At 41.9% G+C, this 16,797-nt stretch overlaps 1 long non-coding RNA gene across 1 annotated transcript; it reads left to right on the forward strand.

Moving 5' to 3' along the window:
• The first annotated feature begins 11,722 nt into the window (after positions 1-11,722).
• On the forward strand, positions 11,723-13,091 carry LOC110353414 (uncharacterized). The gene is made up of 3 exons (XR_002403851.4): positions 11,723-11,803; positions 12,130-12,239; positions 12,956-13,091. It is a non-coding gene; the product is annotated as an uncharacterized lncRNA (long non-coding RNA).
• Positions 13,092-16,797: the final 3,706 nt, after the last annotated feature.

Here is a 16,797-nt window from a genome sequence, read left to right on the forward strand (position 1 = left end):
GGCAGCTGGTATCACCGCGTGTTATTTCAGAGTCCCCACGAGCCCTGTGCTGCCACATCACTGCAATGTGTGGCTGGCTAGTTTTGTCTGCAAAGCCTCAGAGTGAACAGGGCAATTATGAGGTAAAACTTTGTATGTTTTTCCCTAACTTAGATGGGTTTATTCTTACTCTGGAGTATGCACTGGTACGTGGAGTTTATTCATGAATCTCCCTTCCTGAAGACATGTGTAGACAAGCATGCAAATTAGTTTGTTTTTAATCATTCAGGTGCTTTTTAGGATTAAGAAATTATCCACAGGGATGCAAATCTGAGAGACAGCTAGACAGACAACAGAAGTGGAGAGGCTCTTATGATTTATAGCATGCTTTTGCCCAGTGCTTTGTGTTGAACACATACTTCAGCTTCATCACTTCTCTTCCCTTGTTCATGGCTCACTTCCATTTTATTGTTGCTCTGTACACGGATGCTTAAAAGTCCCTGCCAAGAGGAGAGACCTCTGTGAAACCTACTGAAATACAAACATGAGGGAAACTTCAGTTAGATGAGACAGACAGAGCCACAGTGGAAGGACATCTAGTGTATGAATAGAGGACACGGACCCAAAAATCTGGTAATGTTCCTGAAGTTATAAATATATAACAGATGTTATAAATATATAACAGTCCAGCAGAACTGAAATAGAGTCCAAGGTCTTAAGCCAAAGCTTACCAGCTTAATCACAAGTGTCTTCTCTTTCACTGACAAATCCCTTTTGCAACAGAAAAAGACATGGTGTTGTTACAATGGCAGATCCTGCGGCTTTATCCTCAGATCCCTTTCCAAAGTGACTGATGAAGCTGAAATATCACATCCAAAGGGTAATGAAGTAACCTAGACAGTTCATCAAACATTCAGAGCATCTACTGAGAGCCAAAGTTACACATTTTTTCTTGTTTATATCTTCCACTTTAAGAGATTTTCAGATGTAGGTTAAGTATGTTCGACCTACACATGTGCAGTGCTCTTATATTGTCTATATTGTATATTAAATTATTAAAAATATGTTCTTCATTGTACAAATAGAGACAGAAAATGGAATTAAAGAGCTTGTTGCTGGTTCTGCTGCTGTTTTGCAGGTGTCTTGGCTGATAATACACCCAAAGCACTAAATGTTCGCTTTGGTCTGGAGAGCCAGTTGTCTTGGTGCACCTATATTTTGGGCACATGGGGAATGGAAACAAGTAAGTTAGTCTCAGTCCAGCAAGGGTTTGGGGAAGTTGACAAAAGAAATGTAGATAATTTCTGTGTGCTCTGACAATCCAGTGGTGTTGGCTGTTAGGACTCTTAGAAACGCATTTGGAAGGGGCTTTACACAGGTGCAGCCAGATGGGAAGCATGTTAGGAGCACTCAGATGTGCCCCAAAACTGTGTTCTTTAAGGAAATCAGAAACTGTGGGCCATGTCTCCAGGGATGTTTGTACAGCTCAGAGATGCTCTCAGCTGCTGCCTCTCTTTCAGAGAGTGCAAGGATAGTCACATAAGCTAAAATCCTCAAGGATTTTTTTGTTAATGAAGTCTTCAAGCCACCTTAGTTGGATAGTCCCAAAATAGTGACATAAAAGAAAGAAGAAAAGATGAGGCTCCAGGCTTAAAATAGACCTTTCCCTTTGCTGAACACTTCCATCATGAAGAACATCAGCTGAAGTTAAGTGCCCAGAGCAGTATGGCAGTATGGCTTTATTCCCCTTGGCATTAAAAAGGGAAAAATAAAAATAGAAAGAAAAAAGAAAACATACCTAATATCAAGTAGACGTGCGGGTAGAGAGCTGTGGTTCAAGCCATGGCTCTGATGAGTCCTGGACTACGTGTACTGGACTGTTATCCCACCAGTTTAATCTAGCCCAGATGTTGTAGAAGAATGAATAACAGCTTTGGAAATGTGTGCATGAGGCTGGTAACTCTGCTGCCATATTCAAGACAACGTGGAAGAAAGTTCAAGTCGTTAGCCTACCTTGGATGTGGATATATCCAGAAATGCTCTAGAAAGTAACAAGTGCCTTTGTCTTGCATGGGGAGTACTCAGTTGCTCACCCTCTGGTTTATCACTTCAGAAATAACCCCAGCAGCTGTGGGCTGATATCACTACTTGGGCAGGTTTGCACATGATGATGCTTAAAGTGGGCTAAACGCCATCTAAGTAGTGATTTTTGGTAACATCCAAAGCCCCTAAAAGTCAGACTTGTGGCTTTCAAAAGGTCAGAAAAACTGTACTCTTCTCTAGATTGGATTAAAGACATTAAATAGAGAGGAGTCTCTGCCCTTTGCAATGAAATTACTTATTGTTACTGCTATCTTCAGTTGGCATTATTAGTGACTAAGACCACATGAAGGCGGCTGGGATGCTTTCCTTGAGGATTTAAACTCGCTAATGAGACCTCTCAGAAATAGTAAAAGAAAAAAAAAAAGCAAGAAAAAAAAAAAGAAGAGTTGAGTTCAAATGACCGTGTCTGGCAAATTCTCAAGTACCGCGTTAATTAGATTGTATGCTCAAACACGTGCTGTCAGCCAACACCAAGCAAGCTACAAGTAGATTTCACAGCTTGAAATCTGTTCAATTAGGGTCTTTTACAGCATGGTCACCAGCAGTCCTCCTGCTCCTGTTTCAGAAGGGACACATTAGGCTGCTCCAAATTCAGCTCTCCCTTCACTCTAAATGGTATAAACGCTGCCTCCAGAACCATGCAGGGCTACAACCAGCAAAGCAAGGCTTCCAGCACTGAAGTAGCATTTAAATGATATAGCAAGCCTATAGCAGCTCTGTGCAAGTATTTTTGGAGGGTTTCTGGGGGAAATTAGAGCTCCACGCATGGCTTATTGCACTTGGAGCACTAGGACAGGTAATGGGCTGGAGCTGCTTAGCTGGGAGGAGGGAAACCTCTGGACGTCCCGTGGTGGATGAGCAGCTGGACCAGAGCCATGCATGGCCCCATCCCATGGGCCTGGGGCTGCCAGAGAGTCTCAGTGACACCCAAAGACAGCACCAGCAATGGCTGGTGCAGGCTGGGCAACAGGGGCCATGTGGGTTTAGATTCAAGCCAAAGATAGAAACCAAAATGTTGCCCAAGTTCCTCTTGGGGTGTTGGAGAGCTTCAGTGACTTTCGTGCTTTGCCAGGTGGATTGGTGATATGGTGAAGAGTCCTGATTTTGTACCTAATTTTGATTTTTATTATTCATCAAGGAAAAAGACTTTTCTGGATGAAATTTGTTGTTCAGCCATCCCTTTGTTGTTGTTCCAAGCCCCGAGTGTTGCGTCACCTCAGCCGTGCACCAAAAGGAAAGGGCCACGCATGCTGATGACGCAGGTGAGGTTGATCATCGCGGCTGCATCGTGCTGCCCGCGTCTGTCAGGCAGCACAGCAGTAGCCTAGCAACACTGTATGTACCAAGGTATGGACACACCACCTCCTGTTTGTTTTCAACAAAAAGAAATAATCATGGTGTGTAACATTACATGCCAGTCACTCTTTACCACATGGAGTTACAAACATCGTTCCTTTCCAAAGAGAAATGACTGGAAGGGATTAAAACTCCAATTTATGATTAAATAATAAAGGCAACCATGGCTTATTTAGGTCAAAAGAAATCCATAAAACATGCAAACACTGTCAATAATGGTGTAATTTTATTGAATTGATAACAAGAAGCTGTAATCAAGGAGGATCTTTGTTGTAACCGTGGCACTTAATAGAAGAAATGGATCTTGCATTTCTAGCTCTGAAGCCCTTTACAGTACCTAGTAACATTTTACGACAAAAGTTGTTTATCTTGCAATGCACTTGAAACAACATACAATGCCAAAAAGCAGGCTGGGGAAATTACAGAGAGAGAAAATTGCTTTACTGCATTAGCACGTACACATACAAACACCAAACACTTCCCTCATTAAAGTAATTAGACATATAAGACAAAACAATATAAAAACCCTTGAGGTATGCAGATTTCAAATGTGGCTGACATCTTTGTGGTACACAACAGGGTTTGATTAGTAGTTGCAACGCACAGACACACTACAGAGCACAAACAACATTCATAATTACAAAACCTATGAAAGGTAAACTTCTTGCTTCAGTGGTGATTCAAAATTCAGAGGAAAATAATGGGCTGGGAAATAGTCTACAGCAAGCAGACTGAGTCCCTGGGACTCCAAGCTGGAGTCATGACGTGTAATATTAATGCTTGGTGGTGCTGGGTATGTCAAGTTCTGCAAATGCTGTCAGTGTAGCTATTGCTGGAGAATTGACCTACTTTGGAAATGTTTTCACCTGGATGTGCTCTGTCTGGAATTGCAACCAGAGAGAACATCAAAATAGCAGTCAGCACTCTTACCAACTTTCTTTCTTGCCCTAGATAATGTCACAGCGTCTCCCAGGTAATGTGTGGTGATCGGACGTGGAATTGGCCTAACTCTTGAGAAGTCACTTAAAATATTCAAATGATTACTGTAATTTTCACTTGCTACACAGCTAGTTAGAAAGTCGGTGATTATATCCCTTGGTTCAGTGAAGTAAAAGATAACAGTTCCAAAAAGACATTAAAACTGTTCACCCAGACAGCTGCACATAGAAGTGGTCCATTACCCCAGGTGGAGTGGCAGCTGGGAACTGCTTCAACGTGTGCAAGAGATGACCAGACTCATGCTAACATTTATGTCTGACATCTGTCAGCAAGGTGGAAGGCAAGCACATTTACAACTCACACATCAACAGTGCATTTTTTCCCTTAATATCCTTATGGCTCTATGGCTTCTTCAAGTAATCAGGTTCTAGCAGTAATTAAAATCTAGGGAAGCGAGAGAAGATAAAGTTTTCTGCTTTAATTATATTCCTGAAGCATACAAGAGTGCTACACTTCTTCTTTAGAAGGTGAAATAAACTGTTAGTAATTGCTTACTGTATCATTTAGCTTGCCTCATTACTGCAGTAAAAAATAATCCTTTTATTCCTAGAAAATGATTAGGTAAATTTTAAATGCCAGGCAAAAGTTTGTGTTTAGCTCTACACTGATGAATCAGTCGCAGTTGGAGTTTTGAGATTCAGGTGTGTTATCGTCAAGAGATTTGGGCATTTTCCAAACCCCATTTTGGGAAGAAAACCTATAACGACTTCTATACCATGACATATGTTAGCTATGAATACACAGTGATGCCTCCAGAGCTTTCCAAAAATACGCATATGTATTACAAGGTCTAGAAGAATCTGTTAACTTCACATCATTTGAAACTATTCCTTTGAGGTCAATTGAGACTTTAATTCAGGAAAGCACTTGAGTACATGCCAAAGTTCAGATTCAGCCACGTACCTAACCAGGTGCCGAATTCAATACTATTCAGGAACATGTTCAAAGTTGAATCCACACCTAAAGACTTGTCACAACCATATTTTGTACCTCTGCTGTCACAGTGATAGATTATGTGGCATCTGGCATTGAAACTACTGAATTGTACAGCAAAAAACTATCTCCAAAGGCTAGCAACTAGTCACTTGGGCAGGAGCGTGGAAGTGGCTGCTGGAGGTGCATGTAAGAACCAACGCTCAAAGGTACAGAAAATACTGATGGATGTTTTTCTAAGATTTTCAACTATCCTTTAAAAAGAAGATATATTTTTGAAAGATAGCGTTATATATATATAAATAGAAATACATATATATCAATAGGATAAAGAGACACTACATTTTATTGTAGCTTAAATAATTACTCTACAAAAAGGATAATTAATGTTTTGTTGAACATTAAGAATAAAGCAAGTATATGTTTAACCTTCAGAGCTTTAAAACTAAAAATAAGAATTAGCAGAGTTCAAAACTAAAAGCCTGTGAAATTGACCCCTTTTTGTCCAGATTACATATTTCAGCCCTTTATTACAAGCTGTAATTTTCCAGCAACAGGTAAGAGTTGTTGTTCCTCCCACATCAGCTGTAATACAAGCTCAGGCTGAACTCCAAATATTCACAACTCTCCATACTGTGATCTGTATTGTAGCAACAAAATAAACAAAATACAAACTAACAAAATAAAAAACAAAAACAGCTTTCCCCACATACAGATGAGTTTTTCAAAGTCAGCCCTGCTAGCTACCCCACACCACTTGTAATCACACTTGACTGCTTTCTATATCAAATTATCCCACCTTTATGAAGTTATAAATCATCATAGCACTTTATCAGCTAGCTGAGGGCTGGGTGAATCACACTTACCCTTGAAGATAACAGTTCCTTCAAAACATACTTTGAAGAAGTAGCCTCCCATAAAAGAAAGCTATCAAGGATCCTATAAGACATGCACATCGTGTCCACATAAAAAAAAAGCAATTGCATTATTACCTTTGCTTTTCTCCGTCTGCAAAGTTGCTCAAGACCTCTGCTGAAGCCTTCCACTAGAAAGGGGAAGAAGCAGCTCTACACACATATAACTGAAATTGTCATTACATTCAACTGGGCTTTTAAATACCTTGCCTTCCAGGTCCTTTTCTATTATCTTCTTTACCTCTTTCTACAAAGAAAAAAAGTTACCTATCTTGTCCTTCAGGATGTCCACCTGGTTTATCCTGATTGTCTCATTCTCCAGGTTCAGACTGCTTCAAGATGCCTGGGTAAGGTAAGGCTACTTTTTCAGGAAGATATATTCAAATAAGGGGGGAAAAATTGTGTGTGTATATATATATATATATATATAAGTGCTTCCTCTTCCCTTTTTGCTTTTGCAGATTTAGAAGCACAGGCTCTACTAAGAATTACATTTGTTGCTGCCTAACTGAAACCTGCAAGAAACTCTTGTTGGCTGAAAGTGGAACAAGCCTTCTGCCACACAAACTGGCTGAAGCCATCCCATGGGTACTGCATTTTTGTTAACAGCAAGAGAAGTGGGTCCAAAGAGTACTCAGAACAAAATCAAGAGACTGAAACCACTCATCAACACACAAAGTATTAAGGAAAAGTTGATAGCTTGTACATTGACGTTATGGAAAACAGTTTAGAGTAATTGAATTTGCCTTTTTATGGACATAAATGTAATCTATTCCATAAAACTGGCAATGGAAGGGAATAGTGAAATGTTTGGAATTATAAAAGCCCACTCACACAGTTGATGTGTTGATAGATGAAATGGAACAGTGTCAATAATAACAGAAAGGAAGACACAGTTAATAGGTATTATGTTCTGGGGTAGGACATCTAAATGATAAAATCAGACAGCACAGGCTTTTCAGACAGGCATTGAAAACAATGGGGAAAACATTGGCAATAAATTTAAATGATGCAGGGAGTTAGGAGGAAAGATGATAACTATTTATTTCCTGAGGGTGTCTACTGCCAGGGAAGGAAACCTACAGGGACCTCACGTTGAGGGCTGGGTCTGGGGGTGATGGGCTCCTCCTCAGCAGCAGCTGTGTGAGGGTGGAGAGCCTGTGTCAACAGGGATGCAGGAAGGTCCACAGCACGGACAGCATTAGAGAGGATGAGAAGCAGACTGACTGCATCATCCCAGAGAGCCCGCTGATACATGAGCTCAAACCCCCAGCTGTAACAAAGGAGATGCAGGCAGTGCCTGGGCCTGTCAGGTTGAGAAATGGAGATTCACTGCATGGGAGAGGCTGGAAGGGTGGAAGTTCATGAATTCCCCCATTAAGATGGCTCCTGCTCCACCTGCATATCAGGCACTGCAGACTAGGTTCAATCACCATGAGCAGATGAGTGTACCAGGAGGTATGTCCATAAACGCACTCAAAATAGCTGGGCCTGAGCTCTGCAAAAGCACAAAGAGGAAGCAGCAAGTGATAGCAATGGGAAACTGCCTGCTCCTGGGGCTGGAGGCACCTATCTGCTAACTACCAAGGGCTGCTACAAATAAATGGGATCCATCTGACTGAGAGGGACAATAACATTTTCACCACCTGGCTGGCCAGCATGGTGAGGAGAGCTTTAAATTTAGGAAAAACGGGGGAAGGAGAAGCTTTCACGCACTACCTCTCTCTTTGGTCTGCTGTTTTCTGCCCACTCTGTCCATGCATAGTGGGTATGTCATTCCCATAGCTCATGCAGAAAGTGCCTTATGATATCTACGATACATCCAGTCAAAAACACCTTTTTTTTTTCTTGTTGTTCACATCAACGCAGGCCTTAACAATGTCACCTTGCCTGTGTATTATGCATACTTCCTAAATTTTGTCTGGCAGGTAGGATGTTGTGAAACTTCAGGCTTCTCAGAATCTACTAATAGAAGCGATCACTTCTTCACCCTAAAGCCATAAAGGACACTCCTGAACACTTTCTATGATTTTTCAGTGTCAGAGAAAACAAACAGAACTGGATACTAGGTAAAGGTTAATTTCTGTTGTTATAAATACAGTCGAGGCATATAGTTTTGATCACAGAAAACAGTTTACCTGCACTGCCCAAAACCAAGCACTTGCTTGGTAGTGCAACAAGGATGGATAAGCAGTGGGGCGTTGTACAGAGCAGGAGAGCAAACACCTGTCCTGGCCATGGACTGGCCATATCGAAGCTCTGCATCAGTGCTGGGCTTGCTGAAGCCACACACAGGACTGCATCTGTATTCTGTATTTCAAATATGTCTGTTTTGTGGATCATTTAGGTAGAAAAAGGTCATACCTACTCCAAGTGAGTCTGTGCTATAAAGAGTAGTGACAAAGACAGCAACAAATAACAGCAGCAACTTGCAACTCTTTGTGCTAGACCAAGCTCACAAAGGATGCCATGTAACGCCCAAAGTGGGACGGTGTTATGAAATCTTCTCCAACCCAGTTAGCCTCTGGTTTAAATTATTTTTACTGTAACACAGTTACATTTCATCCTTGGTGCTTTCCTGCTGTGCTCTTTTGTCTCCAGGAAAAAAAATCAGATACCAAGCCCAGACACAAACGCTCTGAATAAACAAAATGCTTCCCTCTCAAATTTTTCATGATAATTTAACCATATAGATGCTGTGGCATTTAATGAGATAGGAAACAACATGGTATGTGTCCCCAGTGTCTAGTTTCAGTCATTTTTAATAACTCTTTGCTGGGATGCATGGGTTATGACAGAAAGCACCATCCTGCCAGCTGGCAATTGGCAGCCAATTCCCAGGCCCAGACTTTCCCATTGAACTAAAATTGTTCCCTCTTCTTCTTGCTCTTCGCTGTCTCCACTTTTATCCCTGCTCTGCATCTCCAGACAGCACGATGCCCAGCACCCCTTGGCACAGCTGTCACGCAGCACAGAGAGAGGCGTTCGGTTCTTCGTGCAGGCAGCAGTGACAGAAATGTGACACGGCTCATCCCTCTCCTTTCAGGCATCAGCTGTCGTTCAGCTAGAAAAAGCACCAGCAATCGCTGGAAGGAGGGGAAGGAGCTGACAGGTTGCACGTGTTAGCAGGAGCCTGTGCCCGCTGGCTTCTGCATCGAGCCCTTTCTTGGCATGGGAAGTTCCCCACTTCTGTCACCCTTAAAACAGTGGACAGACAGCTTTGGAGAAGTCTTATGTGCATGCTGCTTCTTTCCTCAATGTGCCTGATTTCTTTCAATCATAAAATCTTAAGCTAAAAATGTGGGAAACACCAGATATGACACTGAGAAGAGAAAGTTCATTGGTCCCTCTCCCCTCACTACTTCCAGCCATGCCCCTGGATGCAAATGGCTGCTGAAGCACCCAGGATTTCAAAAAACAAAAAGTTTCAGGTGCAGTTCTGCTTCTTTTTCACCCTGTGACTCTATCAAAGTCTCGGGTGGGAAGTGAGCCAGCAAAATGCCTTCCTGCTGCAGGTACAAGAAAGGGGGAGAGCAAATTGCTGGCAATATGACAGCAACCACCAACATCTGTGCCATTAAACAAGTTCTGCATGAGATGTAGTTTTCACACCTGCTCCTAGCCCTGACAGTTCTGAATGTCTTCCGATTAGGAGATGCACAATTATTTTGTGATGTAAAAAGTAGTTCAGTGGATCGATGCAGGCCGACAGTAATTAATGACTTCAGGGTAAGCAAAACCTCCCCCTCGTTCCTCTGGGTGTCGTCTCCAGCAGAACCTGCCTGCTCTGTGCTTCTCCAGCACTAAGAGGCTAACACTGTACCCCTGGAGCAGCACAGAGCTGTGAGAGGTCTTAAAGCATCATGTATATTATGTTCTGTTTTCTCAAACATCTCTCTTAAAACAGGATAAAAAGAATAAGCCAAAACATCACCTGCTATAAGGAATTAGACACTATTGGCGGGAAAAAAAATAAAATAAAATCTTTTGCAGACCAAAAACTTTTCCTACACAAATATTTACGTGTTCATAGATAAATGTGTTCACATAAAAGATCATGATAAAATTTGAGTGAAAGCATCAAATACCCTAATTACAGTATCCAGTTGTGTTAGAACTTGTTTCCTTCCCTCCTCTACCCCTCAGTGAGGAAGGCTGTGGACTATTTTACATGGTTTCAATATGGTATATCCCATGCTGCAATGTTTCTGCTTTTCCCCTGCAACTCCCCAAGAAATAACCTATGGTTTTGGTATATGTGAAATCCAGATTTGGAGAAAAAAAAAAAAAAGTGAAAAGTGTTAAGATTAGTTTTTGTTTGTTTTGTTTTGCTTTGTTTTGTATTGTTTTTGAATGAAATGTTTAGTGGTGAATCCTTCACAGGACGGAGCAATTTGTACCCTTTACTGGGTGAGTAAACTTGGAATAAAATGTTATCTACACCGCAATCCATAGCATGCTCTTTAACAGAAATGTCAGCAAGCCTTTTTATGCCAGCAAACCCTTTCATGCCAGGTTTTTAACAATCAATTTAAGCTACTCAATTGAGCAAAGGACATTCAGTTATTCAGAGTAGAGTCATGCTTGTATCTGCTTTCTTCCACCCAGGCCATTTCACTTGTGAGTTGATGACATGAGATGATAGAGAGCATGCATATAAATCTCTCACGGCATGCACGTGGTGTCCTCAGAATATGGATGCTACTGAGATCTGGAAAATAGACAAGCTTCTTAAATAAAAGTGTGAAAGTCACAGAAGGTCAGAGAAGTAGAGGAACAACTTCAGCTGCCCCCTAATCCCTGAGGTAGAAATGGATAAAGTGGTGAAAACACATCTTCAGTTACTGCTGAAAATTATACAGTAAGAGAAACAATCAGGAAGAGTCTAGGTTTGTGCCAACAAAAATGTGTCACAACATGGGAGGCCAGATCCTGGTACTATTTCCAATGTTATGTGCTGCTCTATCATCTTCCTCACTGTCCTGTCCTTGTCATTTGCTCCTTACGAGCGCCTAATTGCTCTGCAGAACCAATTCCTTTCATCCAGTCAGGAGCTCTGTCACATCCACCGTGGCATTTGCTCCTCGTTTCTGGTGGTTTTAGCAGTCCTGTCACCTGCATTTTCCTCCTGCTTCCAGCCTGTTATGGCACGGGGCTAGGCTGAATACAAGTCAGGTGTGATTTATTAGAGAGCCAGCCTTTCTTCACTCCACGTCTGGCAGCTATCTGTATGTATTATTCTGGGGCTTACACTTCAGCTTTTATTCCCTTTTGTGATGTCTAGATAACAATACTTTAAATTTATTCTCAATGGCATTTGAGTCAAAACCCCTTCATCTCAAGCACAGCTGACATTAGTTGCCTACACAATGCAACAGCCTCAACCTATTTCAGTGAAGAGGGGGAAATAAATGGAGCTATCTAATCAATATAGCAGGCTGAACTTGAAGTATCCATCCTTTATTTAAGTGCCTTTGCTAAGAGCCAGTGTTTTATTAATCTTAATCCTGAGAACTGAGGTAAACTGAAAGAAAGCAATTACTGCCATTCACTACACTTAGCCAGGAAAGCATTTCTCTTTTAGGAGTTTGGTAGAAATACAGACACACTTTCAGGAATGAGGGGTCATTTGAGAAAGGTGGTTTTCTTGCAGGGAGTAAACTGTCGGCAATAAAAAACAGCATCAGGCTGGGAGCAGCAGTGGAGGGGAATTTACCCCGGCCGTGTTATCACTTGGTGCTTTCCCCGTGCAAACCTAGGAGCGAGGATTTCTGCAGCAGCAAGTACCAAGCCTGTGACTGGAAGGAAGAAAGCTTCAAGTCACTTCCCTCTTTCTTCTCAACAGCTCAGAAGCAGAATCAGAGCCTCTTCTTGATGTTTCAGCCCATGGAGACACAGCTCACCCTGTTACAGCTCAGCCTTGAGTGTTGGATCTCTCCTAACACAAACGGGGAGGTAACTGTGCGTGGGTACAGAACACGATCATTAAGCTAAATATCTGCTTGTAGAGGAGATGTTCCAAACTTTGGCGTGTTTCTCCAAAATGTTAGTCTAGTAAGAGATAACAGAGATGCTGCTGAAATACCAGGTCACCTACCATCCAGTAGGCATTTCCACAGGTAGCTCAAACCCACCTGAAGCCTGGCAGACAGATGGTACCTCTGCAATAAGTAGATGATATTAGGTTCTCTATGAAATTGCATAACATCATGAAAAATTCCTTGTCCATTATAGCCCTCTGCCTTTGGCACTGCCCGTTTGGGATAGTTCGATTTACCTGTGGTAGTGTCAGGGCATGGGTGCCAGTTGTGTCCTTTACTGGTTGGACCAATGCTCCAGCAATTATTATTAATGAAAAAGTGCAGAATCTAAACCAAATGCCTTAGAAACAGCTCAGAGCGCATTTAGTTTTGTACATCTCATGCCTTCAAATACCATCTTTTGCTCTTTTCATGTTGCTGATTTTCTGGAGAAGCTGGATTCAGGGAGTTGGAGGAAGGGGACACAACATCCTTGTGCGCCTCTAAGCACAGGGAAACAGCGGTGCCCATTCCTCTTTATAGTCCAGTCCATGGTATGCCTGATAAACAGAAACTGGAGACAGTCCGAACAGAAAGAGATCTGGATGATTCATGTACCAATAGGATCTCGAAGGTTTTCTCTTTGTGCAGATGTGTAGCAACCCCTCTGCTGTTACCCAAGTGCTCATTTCTCTGATAGCACGAAAGGCACAGCTTGATGATCAAAGACATCTTGTGAGCGCTGAGCAAAACGGGTTGGAGAAGGTCTTCTCCCATGTGATAGCTGTCAGACAGCTTGAACCCATGCATGAATGCCTGACTCCTGCACTGCTTCAACCTTCAGTCACACAGACCTGAAAGTGACCCTGTTGCACCTTCCATTTTTTTCTGTGAGCTGGGTGGGCTTACCCCTATCTTTATGGGTCATTAGCTTGTCCTGTCTGCCACACATGCAGAAGTAATGGTACCTTAGTCTAACCATAGCCATGGTCTTCATCAGGCATGACAAGATGAAGGCTTATTTTTATCTGCAATGTTGAAGGTTATGCCCCATCCCAAGCAGACTGGGGAGAACACATTGCAGAGGAGCTCTGGTAAGATTTAATTGAGCCCCTTGAATCAGTTACTTTGGTCACTAAGGGACAGCTGTGGGGAACAGCAGAACTCAGGCAGGATGTGCAAAGTTACAAACTTCCCACACATAGAGAAGAGGAGGCAGGGAAATCCCTCACCCCTGGTATGCAGAAGAGACCATTTTCCTCCTCTCCCTGTCCTGGTTCTCCTCATGTTCACATTTCTCTGTTGGCTTTCACCTCCTCTTCTCCTCCATCTCACCACTGCTGTTTTTTCTCAGCCACTTCTACTTTGTAGGTCACATTTGTAGGAAGAAATAGGCTCTTCATTAGCACTTTCTGAAGCTAAATTTCTGTATTGCCATGGGTGTGAGATCTCATGCCACCCTGAGATGGGTTAGGATAGCACATCCCTGATCCTGGAGGGAGGGTGAGAGTGGCAGCAAAGACGATAACTATGCCCACAACCCCATCCATATGCCTATAGCCTGCTGGATTGCAGAAACCTAGCCATAGAGCTGATGAGCATTCAATTCACCCATCATCTAATTCTGCTCACTTTGAAGAGTAACAGACCTTTCCCTCACTCTTGCTGTGCTAATAATTCTGCTTCTCCCTATGTTGTATGTTTCACATTCTGGGAACCAGGAACTAAGAAATGTTGTGCATATATAAAATTGTGCAAAAATTAAAATAAAAAAGTTGACATGCCACAGGAGCCAGAGCACACGAGTGCCCTGTTTTGACAGCCATGAGAGCCAGAAAGGAAATATGAAACCAATATTGAATTTTTCAAAGTCCCACATTGCATGAGGTACTCTAATTGCCCTGTGGGGCAGTAAAGCTAAATGTAACAGCGGGCTACACCACTTCCAGGAGGACAATTTGATCATGATTTACATCAGCTAGTGAATGAAACTGCCTGAAACACTCAACCCGATGCTTGTAGAGGAACACATGAAATGATGTTTCATGCCAGCTACAAAAGATCCTAAACCTGAAGTCAGATAATTCACCAATTGTCAACCTTATTTTCCTTCTTTCATGACGAGCATAACTAAGGTGCAAATTCATTCCAGCTAGCTTAAGTCTCCTTAATCAGAACGCTAATGGAAAGGCATGGGGTTCTTCAGAGGACAATCCAGATCTTCAGTGGAGCAAATTGCAGTCTTTAAAAGGGGCAGGAATAGCACAGGCTTTCATAAAAACTCTGCTGACAGATTAGGAGCTATTATCTGGAAACAATCCAACAAATTCACTACAAAGAATTGTCAGCATGAAATAGAATTGTTATAATAAGAAAAGCTACACTCGTCCTCAGCGTACTTATGTAGTTAATATTTTTCTTATCCCTACTTTCTGTTTCTGATTCTTTTTTTAATGATTGCAAGTCCTTATTCCCTTCTTTTCCTCCCCCTTTCATTCCCCTCCTATCTGATACTCATTGATTTCTATCACCAGGTGCCTCTCCAATTTCCTTTGTTCTCAGGTTTGCCTCTTGCCTCCCCTCCTCCTTCCTTTCCCTGCCAAAGATGAGGCTCTCAGAAACTGGAGGTGGAAGGATGCCAAAGTGAGAGGGGAGGAAACTTTCCACAGTTGTTGACCCTAATGCCCAGATATCCCAGAACTGATATTTAATATATATATATATTAAAAAAAAAAAAAAAAGGAATATCACAAGTTCAGAGAAATTTGACTTTTTCTACCATCCCATGAAGTCTGAGACAGGGGTCTCAGCCCCTTAGGATTTCCCCCCACATTCCTGCCACCTCATTAAAACCAATGGACAACCTGTCCCAGTGCTCTGTCACCCTCACCGTAAAGAAACGTTTCCTCATATTCTGAAGAAATGTTTCCTCATATTCAGAGGAATAAGTCCTGCTCACAGAGGTTTGCCCTCCCCAACCCACGCTGCTGCAAGCCCAAGGACTGGGGGAAGCAGGTGTGGGGTTATCACTTCCATGCAGGCACCTCTCAAAAGCAAAGAGTTCTTTGGAGATTTTCCAGGCATAGACTCTCCCTAATTTTATAACCGAGGTTACAAGTCATAATAGAAATGTTCAAAATTGGAAGCTTGATGGAGCAATGAAGATAGGAGGGAATTTTCTGTCAGCGCATATTAAAATTGAATGATCAGAAAGAGAGATTCCCTCCTTCGATGAGAAAATAATGATGGACGGTTGGATGAAATAGAGTAAGAAGACAGGAAAAAAAATTCAGTGCCTTCTGCAGCTCAGCAGTCATAAACCTTCCATTAATTTTAGTTGTAGAAGAGATGATGTATTAATTAGATTTTGCCCAAGGCATGTCACGTTAATTAAATGTCTATTCAAACTAGGAAAACAGGAAAATGGTTTATTTTCTTTCCTAGTTCCTCAGCAAGAGATGAGTATTTTCTTACATCACTTCAAAGAATAACACAGTCCTTATTAGGATTGAAGTCTGAAAATCTTAATGAGGCATGGAAATAAAATCAAAGAACTGACTTGTATAATACACTGTTTACAAAAAGTAGTTGCATGTGAAATTGAAAAAAACTATCAGCTTGTTTAAATAGCTGCATATTTTACATTTGACACAAGATGAAATCCCCTACCATATCTGAAATATCACAATGCTTTTTTTTGAGCTTTTTTTTTCCTGAATTGCATAATGATTGCTGCCACATAAATACTCCTAGGAAGATCTGACCTGCCTCAAAATAGCAGGAAGACAGCCTGCCAGGTAGAAGCAAAGTTCAAATCGCCTGAATATGACTTGGCAGGTTCATTCCTAGTGCCCTTTGCTATAAATGCTAAAGCAGGAGAGACCTGTGGGGCTTTTCCCACCCCCTTGTTAACAGTATTTTGTTATAATCTGTTTTGTACGTGGACAGCAGAGGGTTGCTGCACAAGGGACCTGCCTGAAAGGATGGATCCTGCTTCTGTTGCTCTCCTCCTTGAGGTACCATGAAATATCATGGTGAGGGGAGAGGAAGGCACCTGCTCAGATGAATGCAGTTACAAGGAAATTACAAAGCCAGAATGTTTCATGAGCTGCTCATAATTTTTATTTTATAATCTGGGAAAACTACTTTGACCTCCTTCAATTTTAACTAACACCTTGGGTAATGGAGCCAGGAATCCAGCAGGGACGGCCACATGAGGTAAATGATAAAGTCGTGAACCTGAACTTTCACAGAAGTCTTCAGTTAACTTCAAACAGATTTCCACTGGCAGGAACACACACACACAAAGTCTTTAAATAGAAAAAAAAAAAAAAAGTGCTTTCTGGGTGTTCTGTTCTCAGGGGGGGAAAAAAGGAAAAAAGCCCAAATGTGGAAAAATTACAGTCTCTGGATAGAATAAAGCTTTCTGCAATGAAAACTGAAGAAGACCCATCCAAGGAGGCTGGTTACAATGTGTGTTATAAATTGCATCT

This window comes from Anas platyrhynchos, chromosome 1 (assembly GCF_047663525.1).
Source record: "Anas platyrhynchos isolate ZD024472 breed Pekin duck chromosome 1, IASCAAS_PekinDuck_T2T, whole genome shotgun sequence".
Classification (NCBI taxonomy): Eukaryota; Metazoa; Chordata; class Aves; order Anseriformes; family Anatidae; genus Anas; species Anas platyrhynchos.